General features: G+C 40.3%; 1 protein-coding gene across 5 annotated transcripts in view; it reads right to left on the reverse strand.

Moving 5' to 3' along the window:
- Positions 1–17,626, reverse strand: part of JADE1 (jade family PHD finger 1) — a 319,869-nt gene that overhangs the window by 58,039 nt on the left and 244,204 nt on the right. The window contains exon 1 of one of the 5 annotated variants that reach the window (XM_042983917.1): positions 1,258–1,418. The exons of 2 other annotated variants lie outside the window; for them this stretch is intronic. The gene's annotated coding sequence lies outside the window, so the exon portion shown is untranslated. 2 more of the 5 variants (XM_042983916.1, XM_042983912.1) reach the window with 2 other exon arrangements.

The raw sequence follows: 17,626 nt of genomic DNA on the forward strand, positions 1-17,626 counted from the left end.
AACATTCCACATTCCATCCCTCTCCCGCATTTGCAAGCCAGCGCCAACAACCCGGAAAGCCTGCTGGCTACCAAACAACAGCCCCCAACTCACAAACACACACTCACAAGCACCAGACACGTGCACTGTAGGGCTTTGCAACTTGCAGTCCGGAGGTACACACTGCACGTTCATTTAAGGCAGCGAAGCCAGAGCGACCCCACCCCCACAATTTGCAGATGGTGCCAAAGGTTGCAATTTGCAATCCGTTTTAAGTTCATGGTTAATCGGTACTTTGCTCTACCAATGCCAACTCCTTCCTAATTTCACCGATGAAAGGTTTTACTCTTTACAGTCTCGCTTTAAGTAAAAGGTCTGATTGTTGGAAACCCAATTTGGACGAATCTAATTGCCAAGCTGTCCCTACACCCCTTGCTCACTGCCCTTGAATTGATGCAAAGAATATTTTGGACTCGCGGTGACAAGAGCCAGGGCTACGGCCACCCTACACAGATGTACCTATACACACACCTATGTTTGGACAAATATAGTCGTCCCCCCGCCACCACGGTCACACACACTCTGGATTCATATATGTGCGCGGACCTGCGTTCTGCCATTGCCATCTGTCTACCAAGTTGCTACTATGCTTTCCACTTTCATGCAGCCTAATGCGCTTTGGCTTTTTAAAAATTTGTATAAACTAAAGCCAACTAAACTGGGCTTCTGCTCCTAAACGCGTTTAAATGATGATTCACCTGAAAACCGCATGTTCTTCGCAAATCCGAAAGAAGAAAAAGCTCTTAAGTCTTCAGCCCCCAAAATTGAAAAATAATCATAATGAAACTTACTGATCCAACATAGATCAATTCTCAGGATCCAAAAATCATCTCTTCCTCCTCTGGCCCCCGCCCCAGCAATGCCCAAGTTACTGGTGGGATAGTAACGCTGCGCTCGGCGGCTGTCTGCCCTCCCTCCTCGCTACAGATCGAGAACCCAATCTTTTGGCGCCATATTAATGACGTACTATATTATTTCCACTAGGCAGCGACCTTCGGCATTAAATTACTCCCGAGAACTCCCGAGCAAAGCAACAAAACCATCAAATATGGCTGAGCCTCTCGGCTCGTCCTGCAGCCGCCGCCGCCGCCGCCGCCACCACCGCCGCCGCCGCCGCCGCCGCGGTACCGGGACGCGCACACGGACCCACACGCGGACACGCGCGGACACACGCGCGGCGCGCCCACCCCGCGCGCCCCCCGCGGCCCGCGCGCGTACCTGCTGCGGAAGGGTTCGGCTGAGGCGCTGGGCTCCACGCCGCTCGCTCCGCGCTGCATGAGTTCGGGCCGCGGCTGGCGGGCGGGCAGCCGGGCGGGCCCCTGCTCTTGCCGGCGCACACACACTCGGCACTCGCGCAGGGAGGCACTCTCGGACGGGCGTTTGGCTTGTTATGGAGGAAGGGCTATGTGAATCAAACTCATTTCTGGGTCACTGCTGCCACAGGGGGGAGCACTTTAATCCCTTGCCAAAACGAGAGGGTGGGGACATGAGGGCGGAGGGAGCGCGCTGGGAGTCCGCGGCGCGGGGGGCTCAGTCCCTGGTTAACTCTTCGCGGTCCTCGCCGCAGCCGGCTGGGCCTTCGTCCGCAGGAGCTGGCAAAGAGCGGCACTGTTCAGCTTTTAAAATCTCTTCCCTCACTTCCCTTGTGAGTCAAGAAATTCTTGAGGTGTTTCTAAGCAGGGAGGTGGGCTTTTAGATTACCCCCTCCAATCTACCCCAGTTCCAACTCTTGTCTGCTCTCATTGCACCTAGAAATGGATTCTTTTAAATTCGTTTAAAATTATTTGGATAAAAATGTTGACTATTAAAGTGTGCAATCTGGGTGAAAGGTTTTATTTTTAGGCTGAATGGCAAAATAAATAGTTCTTTTGTAGTAACAGTTCTAGGGAGTTGAGAATTAGAATGACATTTTTAAATGCAGAGAATCCAATTTTGGAGACAGAACGCATCTTTACCCAAGTTTGTATCCAGCTGTAATTGCAAATGAGGATTAATTCATTAGAAGACAATGATTTTTTTATAAATGGACACCACCTTTATATTACACAGTATTACAGAACTGGCCATTGTCTCCCAAATAAGAGAATGGAGCCTAAAGTTTAAACTGGAGTTGCAGACTAATATAACATTAGTCATCAGAGATTTATTTGGGGGATATGTAGCAACCAATGACTGGTTGCTGATTTTCCTCATAAAACTAATTTGCTTTTTCATATGGAGGTTAGCATAAAAGAAATAAGGGTATATGTGACATTTAGCTTCAAAAAGAAAAAGACCTGGATGCAGATTTAAAAACTCCCATTCAGGAAATGTGAACAGTAATCACTAATCACAAAACTGAATATTGAACCCAAAGACATGCTTAACTGCTAGAAGAATTCTTCTGAAGATACCAGGTTTGATTTCACATAATCACATGCCAGTCTATCCACCCACCTCAAGAACATAATAATCTGAGAAATGTGGCAAAACAAAACTAATTGAGCCTTTTAATTCTTTTTCAGAAAACAAGCCAAAGGAAATCTTATGTATATGTCTTCTATCTTCCTCTCCTGTTTCGCTGAGGAAGAGCAGGAGACACCCCATCAGTCCTATTCATATGCTCATTTAATCACGTTCAGAACTCACACCTGTAAAGCACTATGCTGTCATTATTACTATTACTAGATCACCTGCAGTTATTGTTATTTTCCTTCGTTCACCTTACACATATTCTCCTGTAGAACTAAAAGTACACAGGCTTCACAGCCGGACAGACCACATCAGATCTAGTTCTACCAGTTCCCAACCTGTGTGAGTGGGGTAAAAGACAGAACCTCTTGGAGCCTCAATTTCTTCATGAGTAATAAAATGAGGTTAACAGATGCTAACCTGAAGTGTTGTTAAGAGGAATGAGAAAGCCCCATAAAAGTGCCCAACAGAGGCCCTGGCAGCAGGAGGTCATCAATTCCCTGGGTCATTCCACCGTATCTCTTTCTTGGTCTTCTTTGGAAAACTGCAACTTTTCTAAATTCTAGCCAGCCTCACTTCCCTCATTGTCGCTAAAAAAAAAAAAAAAAATCTAAATTACATTTACCATTTAACATTTTACTTGTTTTTTCTGACATTCCCCACTCCCAAGACATCAGGCAACAAAATTAAAGTGTATTGAATACATTTAGGAGAAAAATAAGGAGGTAAAAGGGCACAAAGACTCCCCTAGCTGATAGATGGATCAGTACTGATGGTCCCAAGAATAGTCTCTCATTATGCCCTTACTTCAAAATACTGATGCACTGAGGCAGTGTTATGTGCTATAAATAGCTCTGGACTAGAATGCAGGAGACTCGGACCAACCCACACTGTGACTCTGACAAATAAATCTCTTTGGGCCTTAGTTTTCCCAGTGAGATGATAGACAAGATGATATTGAATGCCTCTTTTTTCTTTAACATTCAGTAATTTCTGATTGTTCTTACCAGACTTAGAAAGTGGTGATTAGTTGAAGAAATGAAGAACAATTTGAATCCGTACGGAACATGTAAAAACATTTTGTCAATGATGATCAGTAGTTGACATTTTAAAAATAATACATCCCTTTTGCCATCAGACCGCAAAGGAAATTTTTATACAACCTTTTTCTTGTATAAAAATTTAAATGGGAAAGGCAATGACATGGTTTGCCTTGTGGCAGCACAGATAATACAATCTAGAATGAGAAGTACTAAGGTGGCAATTAGAAAACCTAGTTTCTGGTTCCATTCTGTCACTTACTGTCTTACTTTGCCAAATCATTCAGGATCACCATTTCCTGCTCTCAGAACAATTCTGTTAATTTTACAATTTATTACCAGAGTATAAGGACATTCAAGAAAATAGCTACAGGGAGACTGGGTGGCTCAGTCGGTTAAGCCTCTGACTTCAGCTCAGGTCATGATCTCCTGGTGAGGTTCAGTTCTTGGGTTTGAGCTGAGCCCCACGTCGGGCTCTGTGCTGACAGCTCGGAGCCTAGAGCCTGCTTCAGATTCTGTCTCTCTCTCTCTCTCTCTCTCTCTGCCCCTCCCCTGCTCACATTCTGTCTCTCTCAAAATAAATAAGCATTAAAAAAAATTTTTTTTTTAATTAAAATAGAAAATATGGGAATGCAAGCTGGTGTAGCCACTCTGGAAAACAGTATGGAGGTTCCTCAAAAAACTAAAAATAGAACTACCCTTCAACCCAGCAATTGCACTACTAGGCATTTATCCAAGGGATACAGGGGTGCTGTTTTGAAGGGACACATGCACCTCCATGTTTATAGCAGCACTATCAACAATAGCCAAAGTATGGAAAGAGCCCAAATGTCCAACGATGGAGGAATGGATAAAGAAGAGGTGTTATATCTATACAATGGAGTATTATTTGGCAATCAAAAAGAATGAAATCTTGCCATTTGCAACTATGTGGATGGAACTGGAAGGTATTATGCTAAGTGAAATTAGTCAGTCAAAGAAAGACAAAAATCATATGACTTCACTCATATGAGGACTTTAAGAGACAAAACACATGAACATAAGGGAAAGGAAACAAAAATAATATAAAAACAGAGAAGGGGACAAAACAGAAGAGACTCATAAATATGGAGAACAAACTGAGGGTTACTGAAGGGAGTGTGGGGGGGGGGATGGGCTAAATGGGTAAGGGGCATTAAGGAATCTACACCTGAAATCATTGTTTCACTATATGCTAACTAATTTGGATGTAAATTTAAAAAAATTAAAAAAGAAAATTAAAAAAAGAAAAATAATAAATATATATTGAAGAAAAAAAATAGCTACAAAGTAATCAATATGGTTGAAATATCAAGATTCTAGTCTTTCCTGATCTGATCTGATTCATGTTTGTGATGAAAATCACAATTCTATATACCTCTTATGTTTTGCTGTAGTCATACACTATTTAATTATTTTCTTCCATAATAATGGATTAATATGAAATAAATATTTGGAACTTTATATTCATATTCCTAATTTTGAAATCATACATGATTAAACCCACAAACATTTACTAGCCATTTCATTTGTATGTACCTCTCTGTAGGTAAAGAATTATAAGGCCTTGATAAGAGATTCAGAATTGTCCATAATTAATAGTTGTTTTTGTTTTCGAAAGTAGCCTCAAAAGAAAAATGAGTCCAAAATAAAAATATTTTTTAAAAAATAAAGTAGGCTTGGGGCACCTGGGTGGCTCAGTCAGTTGAGCATCCAGCTTCGGCTCAGGTCATGATCTCATGGTCTGTGGGTTCAAGTCCCTTCTCAGGCTCTGTGCTGACAGCTCAGATCCTGGAGCCTGCCTCAGATTCTGTGTCTCCCTCTCTTTCTGCCCCTCCCTCCCTCTCTCTCTCTCTCTCTCTCTCTCGTTCTCTCTCAAAAATAAATGAACATTAAAAAAATTTTTTTTAATAAATTAAAAAAATAATGTAGGCTCCACACCTTAACATGGGGCTTGAACTCATGACCCCGAGAACAAGAGCTGCATGCTCCACTGACTGAGTCAGCCAGTCACCCACAGAATTGTTCGTAATTAAAATGAAGTAAATGCCTATGCTGAAAGCCCTATATATCTCAGTATTTTAGATAAATAAGCAAGCAATTCTTATAGCAAATACTACTGCCAGTTGGTATGCATTATGACACATAGAGAGAATTTTTTATTGCACAAGAGCTATCCTGGATAAAATGGGTTGTGTTCTAAAAGTGTATTTTGGGGCACCTGGGTGGCTCAGTCGGTTCAGCGTCCAACTTCAGGTCAGGTCATGATCTCAAGGTCCATGAGTTCAAGCCACGCATCGGGCTCTGTGCTGACAGCTCAGAGCCTGGAGCCTGTTTCAGATTCTGTGTCTCCCTCTCTCTCTCTCTCTGACCCTCCCCCGTTCATGCTCTGTTGCTCTCTGTCTCAAAAATAAATAAACGTTAAAAATAAAAGTAAAAATAAAAATAAATAAAATAAAATAAAAGTGTATTTGAACTTTACTTGTTTGCGACTTTGAATTTATGCCCCAAATAAACCTTGCTATAAAGAGGGTTTAGGTTGTCAAGTCATTTTTAAGAAAATAATTTTAATAATAAAGGATAGAAAAGAATAACTTTGTATTCACTTTTAAAAATGATATTATTTGGGTGGGAGGGGATCTAGTTCAAAGAGAGATAAGGAGGTATAATTCTGAATAGGAAGAGTAAAGTTGGGAACCATATTCAGCACCTACTGGAATTTCATGAGAAGAAACAGGAGGTGATGGGTAAGAGATTAGGACTGGAGTTCCCTGTCTGACCAGTCGATGAAGTCACCAGTTCCCAGACAGCCTGGTAACCCCTCCTGGTACGTGGTTACAACCTTCAAGTATATGGAAGTAGAAGGCCAATGTCTTCCTGTGGGTGTCAGTAACAACTAAATAGTTGTGGTTTTGTTTTTTTTTTTCTTGAGGTTCTTTTTTTCCTTTTTCTTGTTCTTTTTTTCCTTTTCCTTTGTTTCGCTTATTTTTTTATTTTAGGTGTTTTAATCTTGTCAATTTTCATGCTTTCAGCACAAGTTAAGATGTCAAAGGAAAACAAGTTCAAGAAGGGGATAAGAGGGGACATAATTTAATTCAACCAGATGGAAACATCTAAGACTCAGGGAATTCAAAATAAAGGGGAAAAAAAATGCTTTCCTCTAATTATGAAAAGAAAATATGATAACGGAATTTTGAAAATTTAGGAAGGTAATAAAACTCACCCACAGGGATAACTATTATAACCATTGCCAGGTATTTTTTCTAGACATTTTTTATGAAATTGGAATGATGTTACACATTCCATTTTACAATCTTCTTTTTCACTTTCACCTTTTTTTTTTTTTTCATTTCAATATTGTACTTTTTCAAATAAAAACTTTTTTTTTTTTTTTTCATTTTCAGGTCTTTGCCTCCAAAGCACACCTTCATCTACAGGCCATTTGAACCATGCATTCTCATAGCTACTCCCTGGACCTTGTCAACTATTGGAAAGTTCTGCCATTTTCATTTTTTTATGATTTTTATGATTTTTATGACTATCATTTTTTAATGATTTTTTTTAAGTTCGTTTGCTTGTTTATTTGAGAGACAGAGAGAGAGAGACAGAGACACATGGGAGGGGCAGAGAGAAAAGGAGAGAGAGAATCCCAAGCAGGCTCAGTGCAGAGCCTAAAGTGGAGCTCAAACTCACAAACTGAGATCATGACCTGAGCCAAAACCAAGAGTTAGATGCTTAACCGACTGAGCCCAGGCACCCCAAGTTCTGCCATCTTTAATATCAAATTCAAATATCTTCCATTTTAGCCACTGCCCCTGAGATGTCCAAAATTTATACTCATTCAAACTTTTTTATCTGAAAAGTCACTCCAATCTATCCCTCCAGCCTATCTTCTTACTAGGTGAAGAACAGTGATAACTCAAAATGTGATCTCCAACCAGCCCCAGCAGCTGCACCTGAGAACTTGTCAGAGATGCATTATCTCCAGCCCTACCCCAGACCTACTGAATCAGCAAGGGGGATCTAACAACCTGTGTTTTAACAAACCTCCAGGTAATTCTGATCCATGCTCAAGTTTGAGAACCACTGATGTAGACCTTGCTCCTACTTACCACACTCAAAGTACAGAAATAGGAATTGGAGAGAAGGTCACAAGTAAATAGACAAGTTAGTTAAAAATATAAACAAGTAATTACAATCAACTGCAGCATTGGGGGGATGCATATACCTAGATATCTAATCTTGTGTATGTGTCCTGGGAGAAGGGTTGTCAGAGAAGTCTTTTCAAAAATAAGTGACCCTAAAGCGAAACCTGGCTGTTAGCCAGGTGAGGAGGAGGATGAGGAGGTAAAGTATTGCACATGCTTCTTTCTTTCTTACAAAACTTCTGACTTCTCTGTGTAGAATGGATGGGGTAAGGGTGAGATAGGAGGTAGGGAGGCTAGTTAGGAAGATTCTGCAGTTACCAGGTAAAAGATGAAAGAGGCTTGGACTACCGTTATTGATCATGGAAGAGAGACAAGTAGACAAATCAAGCCATGATTGAGGCCTCGTTAACACTGTCCCAGTTCTTCTGAGGTCTCCAGCTCATCCAGTTCAGCACCCATTCTGGAAAGTGGTGTGGGAACTCCTTCCCCCAACTAATTATGTGCCGAGGGGATGTCTCTAGACCTTATGGATTCCCTGGGGCATCTTAAAAAAAGTCACCTGCTAGATAGATGCAGTTGTTCTGGGAGACAGCATAGTCTAGGGAAACCAAACAAAGGTTCTGCTGGGCAATAAACAGGTTGAAGCCCCAGTACAGAGGAGCCCAAGCCCTGACCCTGTACACAGAGTGGAGGCTCAAGCTGCGTGATCCCTGGTAATCAAAGAGCCAACTTACTTACCCCAGTGTGGATGGCAGGACTCATGCCCCGACAAGGGTCTTTCTCAGGGGCCCCCTTCTCACACACAGGCTTGGATCCCATTCCAGGCCCCTCTTCCTTCACTTCTCTGTCGCCACCCTACAGGGTCCTTATCCCACCTCCAGAAAGCTCTATTTTCCTTTTTTCTTCCACAAAATACCTTAATAGCCCATTATAACCTGTGCCTGAATCATTAGCTGATGAACAACTGGCTCCCTTTTCTCTAAGGCTGAGAGAGCTGGGTGCAGATAGGGAGAGGAAGCAAGGAGGGAGGTGCCCTCCCACTAGTTCAGTTCCAGTGTTAATGAGCCAAGAAAAATAGGCAGAGCAAACACAAGTTTCTGTGTTAAAATTGTTTGATAATTCACCTAATTTTTTCTGCCATAAGACATATTTAGTTGTGGACAAGACTTGGTGGATTAGATGTCAGAGGTGAAGGAGAAATTGGAGTAAAAGATGATTCCCAAGTCTCAGGCTTACACAACTGAGTGGATTCTTTCATTTATTTAGCAGACATTCATTGAACACTGAGCTCAGGGCATACAATGGTGAAAAAGACAAAACCCTTGCCCTTCTGGAGCTTACATTTGTTCTCAGAGTAGAGGAAATGCAGACGCGGGGATATGATGAGCTTGAGGAAACACTATCTAAAGGTGCTCAGAAGGCAGATGGTCCCAGGAGTCTGGTTTTCTAAAGAAAGACTGGGTTGTGTTGGGGAGGAGGACCTTCCTCTACCTTAAGGTCCCTCTAGCTGGACTTAGAGTCAAATTGACAGGAGACATATTAACAGGAGAAAATCACACTTAATAGGCATTAGTACAGAGAACCCATGCAGAAATGAAATGCCAAAGACAATGAGGCAACATGAAGCTTATATGAGCTTAGTAAAGGGGTGAGGTTTGAGAACCCAAAGAGGAGGAAGGCCATTAGCAGGAAAGTGAAAGGAGATTTTTTGAAAAACAAAAGTTGCCCTGTTAGGCAGATAAGTTTCTTAGGTAAAGGGGAATCTCTATTAATAGCTCTCTTCCTGGTACAGGCTCTCCTTTCCAATGTAAATTTAGGCACTTAGGACCAAGAAGAGAGCTTTTCCTGCATTTGCTGAGTTTTGATTACTTTTAACTCAAAATAACGATCATTTTAAAGTGACTCATCTGGCTAGACGGGTGTTGGGTACCAAGGAGGGCACTGTTGTGATGAGCACTGGGTGTTAAATTAAGTGCCGAATCACTAAATTCTACTCCTGAGACAAATATTACACTATATGTTAAATAAAAATTTGGAAAAAGAAAAAAATAAATGGCCCATCTTGGATCAGCCTGCCCTTGGCCCCTACAGTTGCAAGTATTGGTTTGGTACTTGCAAACCAAATTGAGAGATTAATTCAGGCCTTGGAAGTGGATGAGATTAATTGGAAGTATCTACAAAGTAAGAAGAAAAAAGAGCCTAGGCTCAAAAATCAGGTGTCACATTTAAAGGATAGGCAAAGCTGCAAAGCTTCAATGGTTTCACTGAAAACAGTCCAGATTAACTGAAATGTTTTAGCCTACTTCATACTTAAGTCCAGACTTCTGAGCACCACTGGAGAAAATCACAGTCTTGTGCTGATTGGTTTCACAATGTATTCATTATCCTCCTTCTCCACAATGTCCTGAAATCACTCTCTATTTCCCCCGTCAGTTCAATCTCCCATTCACCTTCAGGATCATTCTCAGAACTTTCTTCCCATCCTTAGTCTGCCATCCTGCCACTTATCTTAGCCCTTTCAGCAGAGCTCCTAATTTCCTACATCAGAGAAGTAACAAAGCCTGATGGACAGGAAAGCCTTTGACTTTCCACCAGCAAACTCGCAGACAGTCTTCCCTGCAGGCCCATATTCTCCCTTCTTTCCTGTCACAATGGGAGAGAGATGACCTTCCCTCCCCTGAACTCAGGATCCCCTGAGACTGGCCCACCTTCTCTTCAAGATTAGCCCTTCTCTTTCAGGTACACCTTCCCTGTTTATTGACTTCTTCCTAAATACATTTAAATATAGTTATATATTTATATATAATAGTTTAGTGGAGACTAAACAAACACTCTCAAAGCTCTCTTCCTATTCCTTCTTTATAGTCACACTTTTTGAAAGAATGGTCTACACTCACTCTTGAGCCCACTGATATCTGATTAATGTCCCCAGTCACCCCAGTGAAACTGCTCTTGCCAAGATCACCATTGACATTCTTTATTACTAATTCCAGTGGCAATTTCCCATCCTTGTTTAACATGACCTCCCACTAGCATTTGACACTGTTGCCCATTCATGCCCTGTTTTTTCAAATGCTTTCATCTGGCTTATATAATACCAACAGTCTTCTGGTTTCTCTCTTACCTCTCTAGCTTCTTCTAATTCTTTTTCAGGTTTCTCTTTCTTTTGTGTTAAAGAAATGCCTCGGACAAATTATTTTTGAGTACATGAGAAGAAACTTTTTGAAAAATTCAACTAAAGAAATAATTTGGGTTTGGACATTTTATTAAAAAAAAAAGAAAAAAGAAAAGAAAAGAATGGTTCACTAACCATGTTTAGAATGAATACAAAAAAAGAACATCTGGTTAAGGATTATTAGGCTAGTCAATCAGCTGGATGGGTAACCCTAGCTTCCCAGAAGGAGTTCTCAGTCTTATTAAAGTCTGTCAGAAAACTGTTCACGCACTTTATCAGGAATGCTAATTGCTTCCCAGAAGGAGTTGTAAATTACATCACACAAAAAATTTCTGTCCCAGATCAGGTTTGAGTCATTTTTTTTTTCTCATTTTCAGTTTCTTAAATGTTGGTTTTCCTTAGGGTTCTGTCCTAAGCCCTCTTCTCTTCTCATTATACATAAAGCTCTTGGTGATCTCATCTACTGTCATTACTGCCCCTCAAAACACATGTCTCTACAGCTATTTTCACACCTGACCTTCACACTTTCATCTCCAGTAGTTTCCTGAACACTCCACTGGACTTCCCACAGGCAGCTCAACTCAACATATCCCAAACTGAACTCATTTTGTTACAGCAAATACTCGGCACCCAGGAAGAGACAAGCCACCCACACTTGGGGAAAGACTGTTGATTGTGCACTGGTGCCGGCCCAGCAGAGTCACCTCCAAAGGGTGAGCCCTGAACCTTGGCATCGGCCTCCTTTTATGGCTTGGAGAGTAGGGGGTTGAGAGACAAAAGAAAAAGGTGGGGAGGGGACTTATCAGTGGTGCTACACAGGTAGCTGGTGGAGACAGGAGGCAAACAAGATTACAGAAGCCAAAAGTATGCAAGGGAAGTATCCAACCTCCGGAATCTGACTGGCCCCTTTTATCTTGTTTTTACTAGCTTTTCTTCTCCTTTTACTAGCTTTTCCTCCTACTTGGTGTCTCCTCATCTGCCCAATATCTCAGTTAATGATACCACCATCCACAACTGCCAAATCACCAGCTAAAACATCTTTTCTGACTCCTGTTTTTCCTTGACAATGTAGGGGCTATGGACATGAGTGTTATTGAGGTAAAAGTAGTCAAAACCTAGCAGATTCAGGAAAAGCTCTTTACCTCCCCCTCAACTGCCTGCCAATACCAGGAAGAGAGCTATTATCATAGATTCCCCTTTACCTAAGAAACTTATCTACATAATAGACCAATCTTTGTTTTCCAGACATCTCCTTTCATCTTCTTGTTAATGGTCTTTCTCCCCGTTGTATCCTCAGATCCCTACCCTTCCCCTTAGCTCATATAAGCAGTATGTTTACTCACTGTCTTTGGAACTTCATGTCTCTGTGGATTCCCCATTCTTACACTATTTTCCACCCATACTTATACTATTAAATTTGATTTTCTCCTGTTAATTTGACTCATGCCGATTTGATTCTTAGTTCATCTAGAAGGACCTTGAAGGGCAGAGGAAATTCTTCCTCCCCAACAGCACCCTCTCCACCAACACCACTAATCCAATTTATCACCAAGTCACTTCTCCATCAGGTCTCATTTCTTCATCCCCACAGCTACTATCATCATTTCATTGACCTAAACCACCACTTAACTGATCTCCCTGTCTCCCTTTCATTCATTCCCTACCCAGTAGTCAGTGTGATTCTTTTAAAGCAAAAATATGACCATGTCATTTCCATTTAGAACCTTTAATTGCCTTTCCCCCCATTTATTCTTTTTTTTAATTTTATTTTTAATGTTTTTATTTATTTTTGAGACAGAGAGAGACAGAGCATGAGCAGGGGAGGGGCAGAGAGAGAAGGAGACACAGAATCCAAAGCAGGCTCCAGGCTCCAAGCTGTCAGCACAGAGCCTGATGTGGGGCTCGAACTCACAAACTGTGAGATCACGACCTGAGCCGAAATTGGTCACTCAACCGACTGAGCCACCCGGGCGCCCCCCCACCCCCCATTTATTCTTAAGGATAGAACATGTCACCAGCATAGTCTATAGGGTCCTTCATGTTCCAATTCCTACTTACTTTTCTAAGTTTTCCTTCCAAACCCTTCTTCCTCACTCATGGCTTTTCACATTTCTTCAGTGGTATCTCAAGAGAACTCTGAAAATCTTTATTCCTAAGCTTGGATCATTCTTCCCTGTCTATCCCTTTTCTTTTGGCTCCAACTCATTCAGGTTCCACAAAAAAGGCTCATGCTACCTCTTTAACCCCAACTCTTTAAAAAAAGTTTTCTTTTTAATGTTTATTTGTTTTTGAGAGAGACAGACAGACAGAGTGCGAGCAGGGGGAGAGTCAGAGAGAGGGAGACACAGAATCCAAAGCAAGCTCCAGGCTCCGCGCTGTCAGCACAGAGCCCGATGTGGGGTTTGAACCCACAAACTGTGAGATCATGACCTGAGCCAACGTCAGACGCTCAACTAACTGAGCTACCCAGGCACCCCATAACCCCTACCTTTTCCTAAGTTCCCATGATATTCAATACTATCACTGTGTTATCACTTCTCTTACTGTTTTGTAATTTTTTGTACTCCTCACTAGATTATCTGTGATTCAAGGACTTTGTCAGCTCTGTTCTCTATTGTGTTCTTAGTAGGGCCTAATGGTTGGTAGACACTTAATAAACGTTTTGAATGTGATGGATGAATGAGCATTAGATTCATATAATTAAATAGTTTCCAAAACTCTATTTAAAACACAGATTATAAACTTTCATTCTTATTGTCTTACGCTAAAAATCATACATATTATGCTTTAGAGAAGCCACAGTTAAAATTAAAATTATCAAAAAGCTATTACTCAAAGATAGTCACTACTGACATTTTGGTATATATTTTTCCTGTCTTTTGTATGCTCGTGTATGTCTGTACATACGTACATTTTTTAAATAAATGGGATCATACTTTAATTCTATTTTGTGACTTCTAAAAGTTAATTTATGGGGCGCCTGGGTGGCTCAGTCAGTTAAGCGTCCACTTCAGCTCAGGTCACTATCTCACGGACCATGAGTTCGAGCCCTGCTTCAGGCTCTGGGCTGATGGCTCAGAGCCTGGAGCCTGCTTCTGATTCTGTGTCTCCCTCTCTCTCTGCCCCTCCCCCATTCGTGCTCTGTCTCTCTCTGTCTCAAAAATAAATAAACTTTAAAAAAAAATTAAATGTTTAAAAAATAAAAAAATAAAAATAAATAAATAAAAGTTAATTTATCCATTTAGTTGAGCTTCTAGTTTATTTCTATGTTTTTTGCTAGTATAAAAAGTGCTTTAGTGTATATCCTTATAGCTATAAAATCCATGATTAGGAAAACAATATTATTGATAATACAATATTCTATCACATAAGTAGAATTTACATGATTCCTAATATTTTATTGTTATATCTTTATGTCTTTTAAAATTCTGACTTTTCCAGATAAGGCTATAAGAAATATTCCTATGTTGTACACACACTTTTGTTCAAATATCTTGGCATTCTTCGGATAGATTCTGAAAAAAGTAAATTACTGGGTCAAAGGGTTTAAGGCTTTGGATCCATTTTTCCAAGTTGCTTTCCACAAAATCTGTTGTGATTGAGATATCCACTATCAGTGTATCGGGGACTTGTTAAGGGTGTGCCACTTGCCCAGCATTGAGCTAGATTCCACAGAGGAGGGCCAGGAGCATGCCCTCAAGGAGACTTGTATTGTGTACACAACACACCCATGAAAAATAAAGCTAACCTGACCACATATATGAATACTATAATAGTTTGGAGATAAAAACATCTTTCAACTGCCAAAGTAGGTTGAGAAGATTTTATAAATAAAGGAGAATGATCAGGACCAGGCGAGAGAGGTACAGAGGAAGAAATAAAGACTGTGGGGAAGAAGATTCTGAGTTGGGGACTGTGCCAAGAGAATCTTTGCTTAGAGTATGGAAAGAAAAGGGGAGTAACAACTATTGAATGTTTCTGTGTATGTGTCAAGCACTGAGCTGAGCATTTTTACACATAACATTGCACTTACTTCTCACAACTGTCTTTGAAATTGGTATTGGGGTGCCTAGGTGGCTCAGTCCGTTAAAAGTGTCTGACTCATTATCTCATGGTTTGTGGGTTCAAGCCCCACATCAGGCTCTGCACTGACAGCTTGGAGCCTGCTTGGGATTCTCTCTCTTTCTCCCTCTCTCTCTCTGCCCCTCTCCCCCCAACCAAAAAAATAAATTAATTAGAAAAAAAAAAAGAAAGAGGTATTATTTTTATCCATATGTTAAGGATGTGAAAAATTGATGTTCAGAGGGATTAAGTAACTTGCAAAACATCATAAAGCTTTGGAGAGGTAAAAGTTCATGCTTTTAAGTACATCACTCAACTGAGTTATTACAAAATCCGAATCATGTACCTAGTCAGAAATTGTATCCATAACCAAAATTATATCAATGACTTGAGTCAGTAGATGCTTGAGAGAGAAAATTAGAACAGAAAGAACTGCACCTGTGTGCTAGTGCTTATTTCAGACAGCAGGAATCTAAACAGCTACTTAAAAATATGTGGCCATGGACTTTAATGTGCAGTGTAAAACTTTTAGAAAAATATATGAGAAGAACTTCAGTATCTAGGGATAGACAAAGGAAATATGATATATTGGATTTCTCAAAATTATTTTTTTCCAAAAGATTCTGTTAAGAAGATAAAAAAAATCAAGCTACAGAGAAAATATTTGCAAACCACATATTCAATAAAGAACTATAATCTAGAATATATGGAGAATACTCAAAACTCAACAATTAAAAAAAGAAATCAAACAATTCAACTAGAAAATGGGCAAAAAACATGACTACATCTCCTAAAGAGGATATACAGATGGCAAATAAGCACATGAAAAGATGTTCAACATCATTAGACATCAGGAAAATAATGTAGATTTAAATCACAATGATGTATCACTACACTTCTATCAGAATAACTAAAATAAAAAAACAGTGGCAACATCAGATACTGGAAAGCATGTGGAGAAATCGGATCACTCATACACCGCTAGTGGGAATGAAAAATGGTCCAGCCACTCTTGAAAACAGTTTGGCTGTTTTCTTATAAAAGTCAACATGCAACTACCACAAGACCAGTAATTGCATTCTTAAGCATTTATCTTAGAGAAATTAAAACTTATGTTCACATAAAAGCCTGTCCACAAATGTTCAGAACATCTTTACTTGTAACAGTCCCAATCCAGAAACAACCTGGATGTCCTTCAATGAGTGAATAGTAAGTAAACTGTAGTACAAATAGACCATAAAAGATTACTCTGCAATTAAACAAACAAACAAAATGAACCATTGATACATACACGAATCTCTAGGTATTTTTGCTGAGTTTGAAAAGCCAATATCCCAAAGTCATATACTGTATGGTTCTATTTATAAACATTCTTGAAATGACAGTATTACAGAAATGGAGTAGATTAGCAGTTGACAAGAAATAATCAAGGGGTCAGGGAAGAAGGGAGGTATATGTGACTATAAAAGGGTAATATGAGGGATCCTTGTGGTGATGGAAATGTTACATATTTTAATTGAATCAATGTTAATGATATTATACATAACTGTATCACACAATGATATTGTACCATAGTTCTGCAAAATATTACTATTGGGAGAAACTGGATAAAGGGTGCACAGGATCTCTCAGCATTCTTTCTTTTTTTTTTTTAAAGAGAGAGAGCAGGGGAGGGGGGGCAGGAGAGAGAAAGAGAGAATCTCTTTAAATTTTTTTAATGTTTATTTATTTTTGAGAGAGAGAGAGAGAGAGAGAGGCAGAGTGTGAGTGGGGGAGGGGCAGAGAGAGAGGGAGACACAGAATCTGAAGCAGGCTCCAGGCTCCAAGCTGTCAGCATAAAGCCTGAGGTGGGGATCAAACTCATGAACCGTGAGTTCAAGACCTGAACCGAAGCTGGCTGCTTAACCAACTGAGCCACCCAGGGTCCCTAAAGGAGAGAGAATCTTAAGCAGGCTCCACATTCAATGTAGGCCCTGATGCAGGGCTCAATCCCACAACCTTGGGATTATGACCTAGCCGAAATCAAGAGTCAGACACTCTACGCACTGAGTCACTCAGGTGCCCCACCTCAGCATTATTTCTTAAAACTAAATGTGAATCTACAATTATCTCAAAATTAAAAGTTTAATTAAAAATATATAACCAATTAGAAGAGAAAAAAATTTAGACTCTTACACATCCCTAGAAAGTAACCTAAAAGGTAAAAAAATTTCTTTATGTCATTCAACAGAGCCACATGAATGAAAAATTCATTTGGCTATAAGATTATGCTGATATAAACATTCCTAAAACTGTTCAATTCCAAGAAGAAATGCCTTTTCAGTATGGTAGCTACAATATAGGCAGGGTTGCAGAGGTAGGAAGAGAAAAAAAGAGCATTGAAAATAGAAAAAAAAAAAAAATAGAGTGGCTCTTCCCAGAGCCTTTTATAAATATTCTCTGTCACCTGGCTTTCTGTTTTCTACCCAAAGGGCCAAAAGAAATGAATAACTATGTCCTTTGTATGGTAGAGACCCAATACAGCCCTAATGGCAAGGGAAGAATCGAAGTCTTACCTCACATCAGCCAAATCTTACTTGATCTCTTGCACACATTTCTCTACTCCAGTCCCTAGGCTTCACCCTGGATGCCCTTCCCACCCTCTCAGAATCCTGTTCCCCTAGCAGCCCTGCTACCCAGAACAGAGCATCCAT

The sequence above is a fragment of the Panthera tigris genome, chromosome B1, assembly GCF_018350195.1.
Source record: "Panthera tigris isolate Pti1 chromosome B1, P.tigris_Pti1_mat1.1, whole genome shotgun sequence".
Classification (NCBI taxonomy): Eukaryota; Metazoa; Chordata; class Mammalia; order Carnivora; family Felidae; genus Panthera; species Panthera tigris.